Source organism: Quercus robur, chromosome 7 (assembly GCF_932294415.1).
Source record: "Quercus robur chromosome 7, dhQueRobu3.1, whole genome shotgun sequence".
NCBI classification, from domain to species: Eukaryota; Viridiplantae; Streptophyta; class Magnoliopsida; order Fagales; family Fagaceae; genus Quercus; species Quercus robur.
Genome location: NC_065540.1, coordinates 38431566 through 38442180, shown reverse-complemented (window position 1 = coordinate 38442180; position 10615 = coordinate 38431566).

Genomic DNA, 10615 nt, shown 5'->3' with positions numbered 1-10615 from the left:
GTGGTTAGGGTGGATGCAAAGTGATGATAATATTATGTGATGTTTAGAGTGTGTTTTTTCTAATGTTGCAACTTTACTATTCATCCCTATTTTGTTCATCCCAGTTTGCAAGTTTATTGATTGGGTACTTTTGTGATGTTTAGAGTTTCACTCTTGGGAAATTTTTAATTACTATGATGAACTTTCATATGTATTTTAAAATGAATGTGATGCTGTATTTTTTTCTACGGTTTTGTTTGGATTTTGGCCTTTTTTGCATGGCGACTCTTGGATTTTATTTTAGGGGGGTCAACATTGTTATTGCTATAGGATTTTGTTCTTTTCAGATGACATTGTTGTATGTTTTGTATATATTGTAACACTTTAATACAATAACACCATGTGCAATAATTTGTAGTCATTATTATAGATGTTTGCAAATTTAGATGTTTATAAAATAAGTGAGAAGTTAATCCATCAATTGTGTCAATCAATATAATGTGGCAACTTGAAAAGCTTGAAAGCTAAATTTTCAAAATTTCACTTGGTAGCAATTTTTCAAATGTTATAGATGAAGTTGGAGGAACGTTACTTCAGTTACAACTCCTGGAGTAACGCCCGGATTAATGCTGCCCTCAGCCACGCAGCTGGATTGGGCTTCAGTGTCTGCAATTATTGAGGATTTAGTGCTGCCAAAGTCCACGCCAATTAGCAATAAGTCCAACTCAATTAATACACCTTCTATTTCGGTGGAGGTATTACAGGCGGATACGTTTTTGGCAAATATAAATAATAATGAAGAGTTATTATTGGCAAGAATTGTTACACCCAATTTGGAGTCTACCAGCCAGCTAGCATGTACAATTGGAGTTAATCCAATTAATGCCTTGAAAAAATATTCCAAGGGAAATCAATTTCAAGTGGCGGCAATAGTGGTAATTCGGGATAATAATGGAGTTGTGATGGCTTCTTGTTCAGAAAAAATTCATCAAGCTTACAAGCCTGATGAGGTTGAGGCGCTGGCTGCTCTGAAGGCAGTGACATTTGCGCGTGAGTTGGGTTTTCAAAGAGCTACTCTCGAAGGAGATTCTCTCGGTCAGATTAAAGGTTTGAAGTCAACAGAGTGTAGCCTATCTCCAATAGGTCTACTGGTAGATGATGTGAAAAGGGTTGCTAATAGTTTTGAACGATTGTTGTATTCTCATGTTAAGAGAAACGACAATAGGGTTGCTCATAGTCTGCCGAAAAATGCATTACGCATATCAGATTTTCAAGTATGGATAGAAGATGTCCCATCGCATATTGTTTCGATTTTAGATTTGGATGTAATTGTTTCAAGTTAATAAAATAAGTCAGCTTCTTTCTCAAAAAAAAAAAAAAAAAAACTTGATGAATCGTTGCTCAAAGAAAAATATCATTGTTTCCTGAAAAATCTTTGCTAATATACAAATGAATAACACAAAATACTGGTGAAATATGTACCAATACGCTATTTGCAGCCAAATTTTCCACGGCTCCTTTGCCAGCTAAAAAACCACAAGAGGACTGTATGGAACTATTCCAATGCCAAGTTCCCGTAATGTACAAAAACATTAAAATTCGAGAGACCATACTCATGCTTCTGGATAAGATAATTAAATTATATTGAAATCAAATCTACACAAAATGGATGATATTTTTTTTTTTTTTTGTTGCAGTAGCCCTTCAAAAGAACAGTAGTGTTGCAAACGCAAGGATGAATATAAGGGGAAAATAAAAAAGGAGAGAGATTTAGGATACACGGAAGCATTCAAAACACCAAAATTTATAGAAAAACATCATCTTTGAACTAAACAAACCTGCAAACAACATCTGTCAAACTCCTATCATAACTGTTGCCATTAACTGCTTATGAAAGTGGGTCATCCACACGGTAGAAATGCAAGTAATTCTATCATTGTCATAAGAAATCATGAGTCTGGATTATTTCTAAATCCATTTTCTTGCTGAAATTTTCATAAAAAGTGTGAAACTTACATTTTATTGAGAATCATACCACTAAAAAATAAGTAAATAAAAAATATTTAATAAAAAGGCTCCGCATGATTTTTGGAACATGTATTAGAAGACTACTTGTTATTGTCAATTAATGTTGACAAATGATTACACCTAACAGGAAGATTAAGGGAGACCAGTGAAAAGAACTCAAGTTCTACAAAATTGAGTAACTCTGCAAATAACTCGCTTTATGATGTCGCCATTTATATGCAAGCCATTACACACAGAAATTGCATTCTTGAGATATTCTACTGCAAATAACAGAGTACTATGTTATTTGTTCGGTTTTGTGCGAGGTAGCCATATACAGTTGGATTCCTCTTGGACTGCATCTGGACCAGTCCAAATATATGGGCTGGGTGGGTGCATGTGTACAATGTAACTCGATTTTCCAAATCTCGAGGAATTTGATTTCTTGTGAGTGTCCACTGCACAGAACTCGATTCAAGTAGAATCGAGTATTGTCGCAGGCCTACCTTTAAACTTCGATTCGTCTTGGACCGCATCTGGACCAGTCCAAATACCTGGGGGCCCATAAAAATAACTCGAGTTCTGTATAATCGAGTTATTTGAAATTAACTCGTTTTCTGTAACATCGAGTTATGAGAAAGCCGTTCCACCATTAACTGGATTCTTGTTATTTGTGCTACACATAACTCGATTTACGGACAGTCGGTTTATGTGGAAGCCCTTGTGCTGAAAATTTGATTGCATTTAACTCGATTATAGTAATATCGAGTTATATGGACATTACACTCTATTACCCATTTTTATTAACTCTTCCCCAGTTCTGCAGAACTTGCAGCTGTCCGAAATTACATCTTCGATTGCTCTCGCTTCATCCGGCTAGAACCCACAATTTCCCGCGCAAATTCGTCGAGGATTTTACATAGTAAGACTCTTTTAACGGTTGCTGTCTTTGAAATTACACATTGTTGGTGCATTATTCTCAAATTTTGCATTTTGATGCTTCACACTTCTATGTCTATGTCTATGAAGATTGTGATGAAATTGGGTGTTTGCCTAGTCAAATGCATTGTTGTTAGTAAGGTTGCCTATGTCATAGGTTGTCTTCCTTCCACAAAATGAACTTGCCAGTGGCTCCATATGTGTGTGGTATAGATATATGCTGGTTGTATGTCTGAACTGTACATTGTGCAATTTATTTTCTGTTTTTTGTAGAAGCTGGTGAAACTTACTACATGTAGCTACGATGGTATGATATATGTCAGTTCCTAAATCCACTTGTATGTTTCCTATATGATAAGACTTCTGTTATATACTCTAGGTCTCTAACTTCAAATTATTGACTCGGACCAAAATGCATTACAATTATTGCACCAACTAAACAACCCGTGAATAAGAATATTTGGTTTTCATTGTGTTGTTGTAAACTGCTCTAGACAGTATATTGTGTGCATGATTTTCTACACATGGTAGCTGGTTACTCTTCAATTTTTGTTCTCTGCTTCAAACTTCATTTTGGTTCTGTTTTTGTGTCAGCTGATCGTGTTTGCACTACTGACCATCGATTAGTTATGGGTCCGAAGAGGACTAAGAGGGGAAAATGCAAAGCTGCATCCGAACCTGAAGTGGTGTTTGATCAATTAAGGTTCCTCACGCCAGAAAATGAGCAAACCTTTGAAACCTTGATTAAGCGTAGGCGTATTTGGGGAGAAAGGCAAATCAATTTACAGGAGCTGCATCCTTTTGTTCGTGAGAATCTACAGTCTAGGCATTGGCTGTCCCTATGTACAAACATACAACCCCCTCCAGCTGACTTGATTAGAGAATTCTATTCGAATCTATCGGTGCATGAGGATCTTGGTGGTCACAAGGTGGCATCGTCCATACGTGGTGTACCGTTTACAATAACTAGGGAGCACGTATCTAAAGCCCTTGATGTACCTATAATTTGTACACCTACTTATCCAAACTCTATGTCTCCTCGTATTGATGATGTTATGGATGTTCTTTGTGGACGATCAAACATTCGGGATTCTGGCCGAAGTATTAGCTCAAGTGAGTTGACTGAGCTTAATTATATCTTCTTTAGGATAGCTTGTCACAATATTTTCCCTATCTCTCATATCCATACAATCCCTGTAGACAGGTGTATCTTGCTTTACGCCCTTGTCACCAATAGTTCCATTTGTTTTCCTTCCCTTTTCATCGAAACCATTGTCAAGGTGCGTAGGAGCAAGTATAAGAGGCATGCTTTGTTTTTCCCAGTTCTCATCCATAGGGTCCTCAAATATTTAGGATTAAAGAACTTTCCTTCCCACGAGTTGGTTCACATCCAAGCCCCTATAGGAGCCAAATTTCTGAAACAGCGAACTGCCCAAAAGAAGGTTGTCGACCTCAGTGTTGGTCCATCCAACAGACCACGAGTACGGTCTACTACTGGAGATGTTCAAGATGAGGACATGCATGGGGATCCCACATCTGTTGTTGCCGAGGATGGTGATGATGAGATAGATGTTGACACTGTTGATGCAGCGCATACATGCCCTCTTCCTCCCTCTCATCATGCTATGATGGAGACCATTATGACGACTCAGGCAGCCCATGGTCAGCTTCTACATGGTCTTCTTGCCGAGGTTGGAGCTATGCGAGCGGACTTAGCTCACTATAGACGTCTTGTTCCACCTTCTACACCATCTGACTCTTGATGATTCCCATTGGGTATTGTACCCAAGGGGGGGACGATTTTTAGTTCGTGGTTGCTATAACATATTTGGAGAATTGTATGACAGTTCTATATTTTTTTATTTTAGTGGCAATTTGAAGAACATGGTATCCGTTGAAAGTAATTTGATATATTAATATGATGGTTAGTTTCATGCCCATCGTTACTATCATTAGTATTATTGAAATGGATGTAATGGTCTAAGAATTTTTTATGTTATTATGTGATTCTATATAATATCAAGTAGATCCAAGTCTGTGTGTAAATAACATTTATTTCATAATTCTGTACGACGCTCACGTGTTTTTAGATTATAGTAATTATTAATACAAATGGAAGGTTTTGTGAAAGCACAATTCGTTTACAGGTTTTGATATTAACGATGAACCACCTAGGAGATTTTCCTTGGAACAATGGCTGAAGCTATATCTTGACTTCAGGCAACTATTTTTATTGGAGGTTTTGCTGAGCTTACATGTATTTTCCACTAATTGGATATTTTTGTCGATCTTAAATCAGCAATTATATTATTCTGAATTTGATCCTCGCCTGGACTATTCCTCATGCATCATATTTTCATTACAAAATTTATTGATGAAACCTTGCAGTGCAGACTCGTCGAAAAAGATAAAAGCGACACTTGGCATGACCTCATTCACTCTAGCATTAGGTCTAACGGATTTTTTTTAATCAAATATGAGGAATCCAAACCTGAAGTGGTTTGCTCTTCCCATGTATATTAGATAACAGTGAGCTGAAGATAATAAACATCGTGAAGTTTAAGTATGTTGTGAAGGACCAACCACGATTAAACAGATATAACAGTGACCTCAAGCCACTAACATCAAAGTTCTAAGAGCAAAGTGGTGCTTTCAACCTGTAAATTATTATGGCACGCGTTTGTTTGAGAGCTTAGTTTCAGGGTTGAACATGGTTTTACCTATATGCAATCTCTTCTAACCAACAGTCACGAATTATGGGAAGAGCGTTTTGACTACCATCCTTGAAAATGACCAACGACAATGACTAATGATGTTTAAGATTTTGTAAAGGTAAAGTCCACAATTAAACAGATATAACCAGGAGCTCAAGCCACCACCAACATCTACGGTATAACAGATGTGGTATTCAGACCAAATTGGGCCTCGCTTCAAACCGAAAAGTCTTTGACCACGATGTTTGATCGAATAGTCGAGTAAGTAGGTATTCCCTCAAATGCAGTCTCACATCAATTGGCTACGATTACAAGAGAAAGTACACTTGTACATGACCTATGGCGCTACGTAATTTGTAAGAGTGATGGTTCTGAGACCAAAGTGATGCTTTTAACCTGTAAATGTTTAATGACCAAAGATAATGAACACCGTCATATTTACACACCATCATGTTTACAGACATTCAAAATGACCAAATCACAGAAAACACTGTGATCTTCATAATTTATTTTGGGAAAGACCAAACATAATTAATAAATTAATATTGCGAACTTGCTGGTGAAAGACAAAACACAATTAATATAGCGAAGTTTGAAGGTGACCAAGTTCCAACTCTAAACACACGTCACCAGCCTGCTTCTGTAGCACCAACTGTAGTCATATCAAACTCCTTCAATCGCAGCACATGTGCCAACAGACGCTGCTGCTTAGTCAAGTCATGTTCGGTGCTCTACACGATGTGGATACCCAATTCGACACTGTTTCACACCCACACTCACGTGAATACAGAATTGTGAAATTGGATGCACAAATGTCTCATTTACATCTACTGTTGCAACTACTGCCCACCTTTGATGTGACATTAGGAACATTTAAAATCTTGTTCATATAGTGTTTTTCCTGAAGGGTTTGACATGACAGGCCCTAATAAGTGAAATTGTAATGCCTGGACCGTGAAATGAGGTTATAAATGCACCAGTGATATAATGTTAACTTTCTACCCCGCTAACTTCGTAGATTGATTAAGCTATGAGTCGCAATGCCTCAACATCAAATCGTACAATGCGAAACAAGTTTGGACCTACTTCAACAAATGCATCATCACAAGTTCCAACAGATCAACAACTACATACATACACAGACCACTATGGAGGAAAATGGGTTGGAAAGAAGAGAGATTTCGTTAATATGCCAATATACACGTATGAGAGTCTTGGAAGCGTCGGACACATCATGGTCGGCAAACCTACAAAACTAAGTACAGATACCACCGCAATAGAGTTCACTATAGCAGAACCACCATGGTCAACCCTATACGAGAAGAGGTGTGAGTTAGAGGTGTATTGTCGATGGCACGGGTTACGAGTTCCTAAGGCACGCTCTGCCGAGTTACCTAGAGATGAACCTGCCAACATACTTGCTCGTCTTGAACAAGAGAACAATCAAATGCAAAGGCGACTAGACCGTTTTCACGCAATCCAAAAAGCTAGGAAGCATCTAAAGGGGAAGGCGCAAGAGCGAGCCATGAAGTCTATTAATGAAATTACAGCGTTAGATGATGAAACAGATATTTCAGACTTCTCAGATTCAAGCAATGATGATTTCCAAAAATTTCTACCTACGAACATTAGACGTTGTTGTTAATGTCTACACATTATGTGCAATACATGATGTTATTGTTAATGTGTGACAAATGATGATTATGTATGTTCAACTTTTGCAACTCTAAAGATTAACTGTTTATTACTTTTGGCTAAGTTTATGTGAAATCACTTTCTCATTTTTTTTCATACGTGTTCTTTGTTGCTACATTCAAGTAATGTGGGTCATGGACGAACAATGTCCTTTGCTTTGTAATGTAGGGAAAACCTTAGGAAGTGAAATGCCTCCAAATTATATTTATTGCACATTACTTGTAGGAAAATTTAATAGATTCAATACATACAGACTGATCCAAACCACATAGACCAACCGCGCATATGATTCAATAATTCGAATAATTCTTTTATATGAGTTCTTTGAGTCACGATATAATATGCACGTATCTGTGTATCTTAGTTCTAATAGTGTCCTACTTTATATAGATACATTACATAAAGACTCGTCCAAACCAGACTAACCACTCACTCACTGAAAATCCATATGGCTCACCCAACACACTCTCACAACGATATTTGGTTTGCTTAAAAATAGAGTAAAGGCCTAAAAGCCTGATCAGCCTTTGAAATATTTCATTCAAGTTATTGGTTTGTTGTAGCATTGCTTGAAAGCTCCCTAATATTGCAATTGTGATGATCGGAAGCCATTGATGTAAAACTTGGAAGCATAGTTTTCTTCATGTAATTTTACATTGATGTTGACAAAATGTAACTACATTTTCTACCTGCAAAGACTCCCTGAAAAGTTTGTAGGGAAACAGGGGGATAAAACTCAAGCCACTGTTGCTACACTCACTGCTCGTAATACTAGCATTTGGCAAGTGAGGTTGGAAAAGGCTAACACAGCTCGGCACTGTTCGGCGAAGTCATGTTCGCAGTTCTGCATGTGCTGCTCAACAACTCGACGGTAATGAACCCTGTCCAGTCATATCATCCATGCTCACGTGAATAAACAGATATGCAACATTTTGCAATGCACTATTTTCAAGGATGCAGAGGACCCTTCAAAAGTGTAAGCAAATTTTTGGGGGTAAGCTGTCCATCATTGCTACACTTGATTGATGTAGTTCTGCATGTGATACTCAACATCTCGAAACTATTGAACCCTGACCACACGTACCCATCCCCACTCACGTGAATACACATATGTGCAACCCTTTGCAATGCACCGTTTTCGAAGAGGCAGAGCATCCCTGAATTGGCTATGCATCAATTTTGGGTGTGAGCTGTCCAACATTGGTACACAGATGTTGTTTGTAGTGCTACATGTGCTGCTTAACAGCTTCGCACTGTTCAACCCTGTCCAGTCAATACACAGATATGCCTTCTTTTGCAATGCACCGTTTTCAAGGATGCAGAGCATGGCTGAAAAGTTTATGATACATTGAACACAGCTCAGTACTGTCTCAACAAGTCATGTCAGATGAAGCACAGGAATTCTGAATAGTTTTGAACAAGACATACCAAACTGGTCAGAGAAATAAACCATAGTACTGATCAAAGTCCCTAATTAAATATAAGCATAAACATCACTAGTTTAAATTTTAAATAGGTTATCCTTGTCCAAACTCTGATGGTCAACCAAGTGAAATATTGAGACACTAATCACAACAGGAGTCCTTTCGATCACCTCATTGGCAGTGACATCTCCTTTTTCTAAATTATTGTCTTTCGAAAATGCAACCCAGCCTTCCCCGAATCTCATTGCTTAATAGGTTTTGATGGAGGGTAATAGCACAAGACATTGATGTGTGACAAATTGCTTCCCAATAATATACTTGCTTCCCATATATGTTTCCAAGCCATATTTAAGAGAACATCATAATCACATTATGTATAAAGGCTCACCATATTATGTGGCCACGAGATACCCATGAAAGAAGGATTTTTAGGCTTCAATTTTTTGGCTGCTTGGATTGCTCTCTCTCTCTCTTCCTCTGGACATAATCTGTAATTTTTTAAGAACAAACTTTTCTCTGACTTCATGTTTTATGGGTTTGTACATTAAGGAAGAAATGTTTGTATGATCTTCATCTAAGTTTTTGATATTTTTACCTGATGATCTTCCAATTTACAATTCTTCCTACGTGGATATTGAATCTCAATGGCAGTCTTATCAAATATAACAATATGGAAGCTTGAATTTCCTTCATATCTGAAGACTAAAAAATAACCATAACAGATAGAATGGTATTCAGCGAAATCCTGCCAACCATTACAAAACCTAATGTTGTTATCAGCTTTCTTCAATCACACTTGCCAAATTCCACCATAGGGAGCAATGACTGTAGCTACGGTGGATAGCTCAGTATTGTTGAACCCTGACCAGAAGTACCCATCCACACTCACGTCAATACACATAGCAACGCAGAAAATTTTGTGCATCAATTTCGAGTGTTATTGGTCCTATTGCTACATTGATGTTCGTAGTGCTGCTCAATAGCTTTGCACTATTGAACCCTATCCAGTCATATCACCTACACGCATCCGTGGAGGAGTTCCAACTCAGTTCCAACTCGATATTCCAGGAATCGAGTTACATTGAAACACTCCACCTGACACCTGACACAGCTATGCATCCTTTTGCAATGCAGCATTTTTAAAGGATGTACCTATAGCATCCCTGAGAAGTTTATGATACATTTAACACAGCTCAACATTGTCTCGTCAAATCATGTCAGATGAAGCACATCAATGTTGAATAGTCTTCACGTGAATAAATACGCAACCTCTTTTGCAGTACACATCACCAGCCCGCTACTGTAGCACAAGCTATAGTGTAACTCGACAGCTACCTCAACGAATCACATGCACCAACAGACGCCACTGAACAATATACTGTCAACTCATATCATCTTTATTCACGTGAATACTTATACTCACATCCACCTGAATACTTGCCCTTGCAAAACCCCTATATAAAGTCCCATTTACATCTACCCTTGCAAAACATCTACACATACCGAAGTCCCATTTACATACATCTACCCTTGCAAAACTTCTACACATACCGATCTAAAGTCACATTTTCCAATGTCAATGCGTAATTGGATGCTACCTCGTTTTCCAAATAACTATAGAACGCAAAGAGATTCTGACGAGAGGGAATACTATGCCGGATTGCAACAGGAGTGGGACTTTCGCGTGAACGAGTCCAACGCTCTGCACAATGATCTCCTGCAAATCGGAGCGCCTCTTGTCGAGCGTAGCTCGCTCACACTGCCACGACAAAACATGCACCAATATGAGCGTGCAGTGACGAAAATAAAAAAAGAAAACAATCTTATGATACTTCGTAGGTCCAGGTATCATATGCT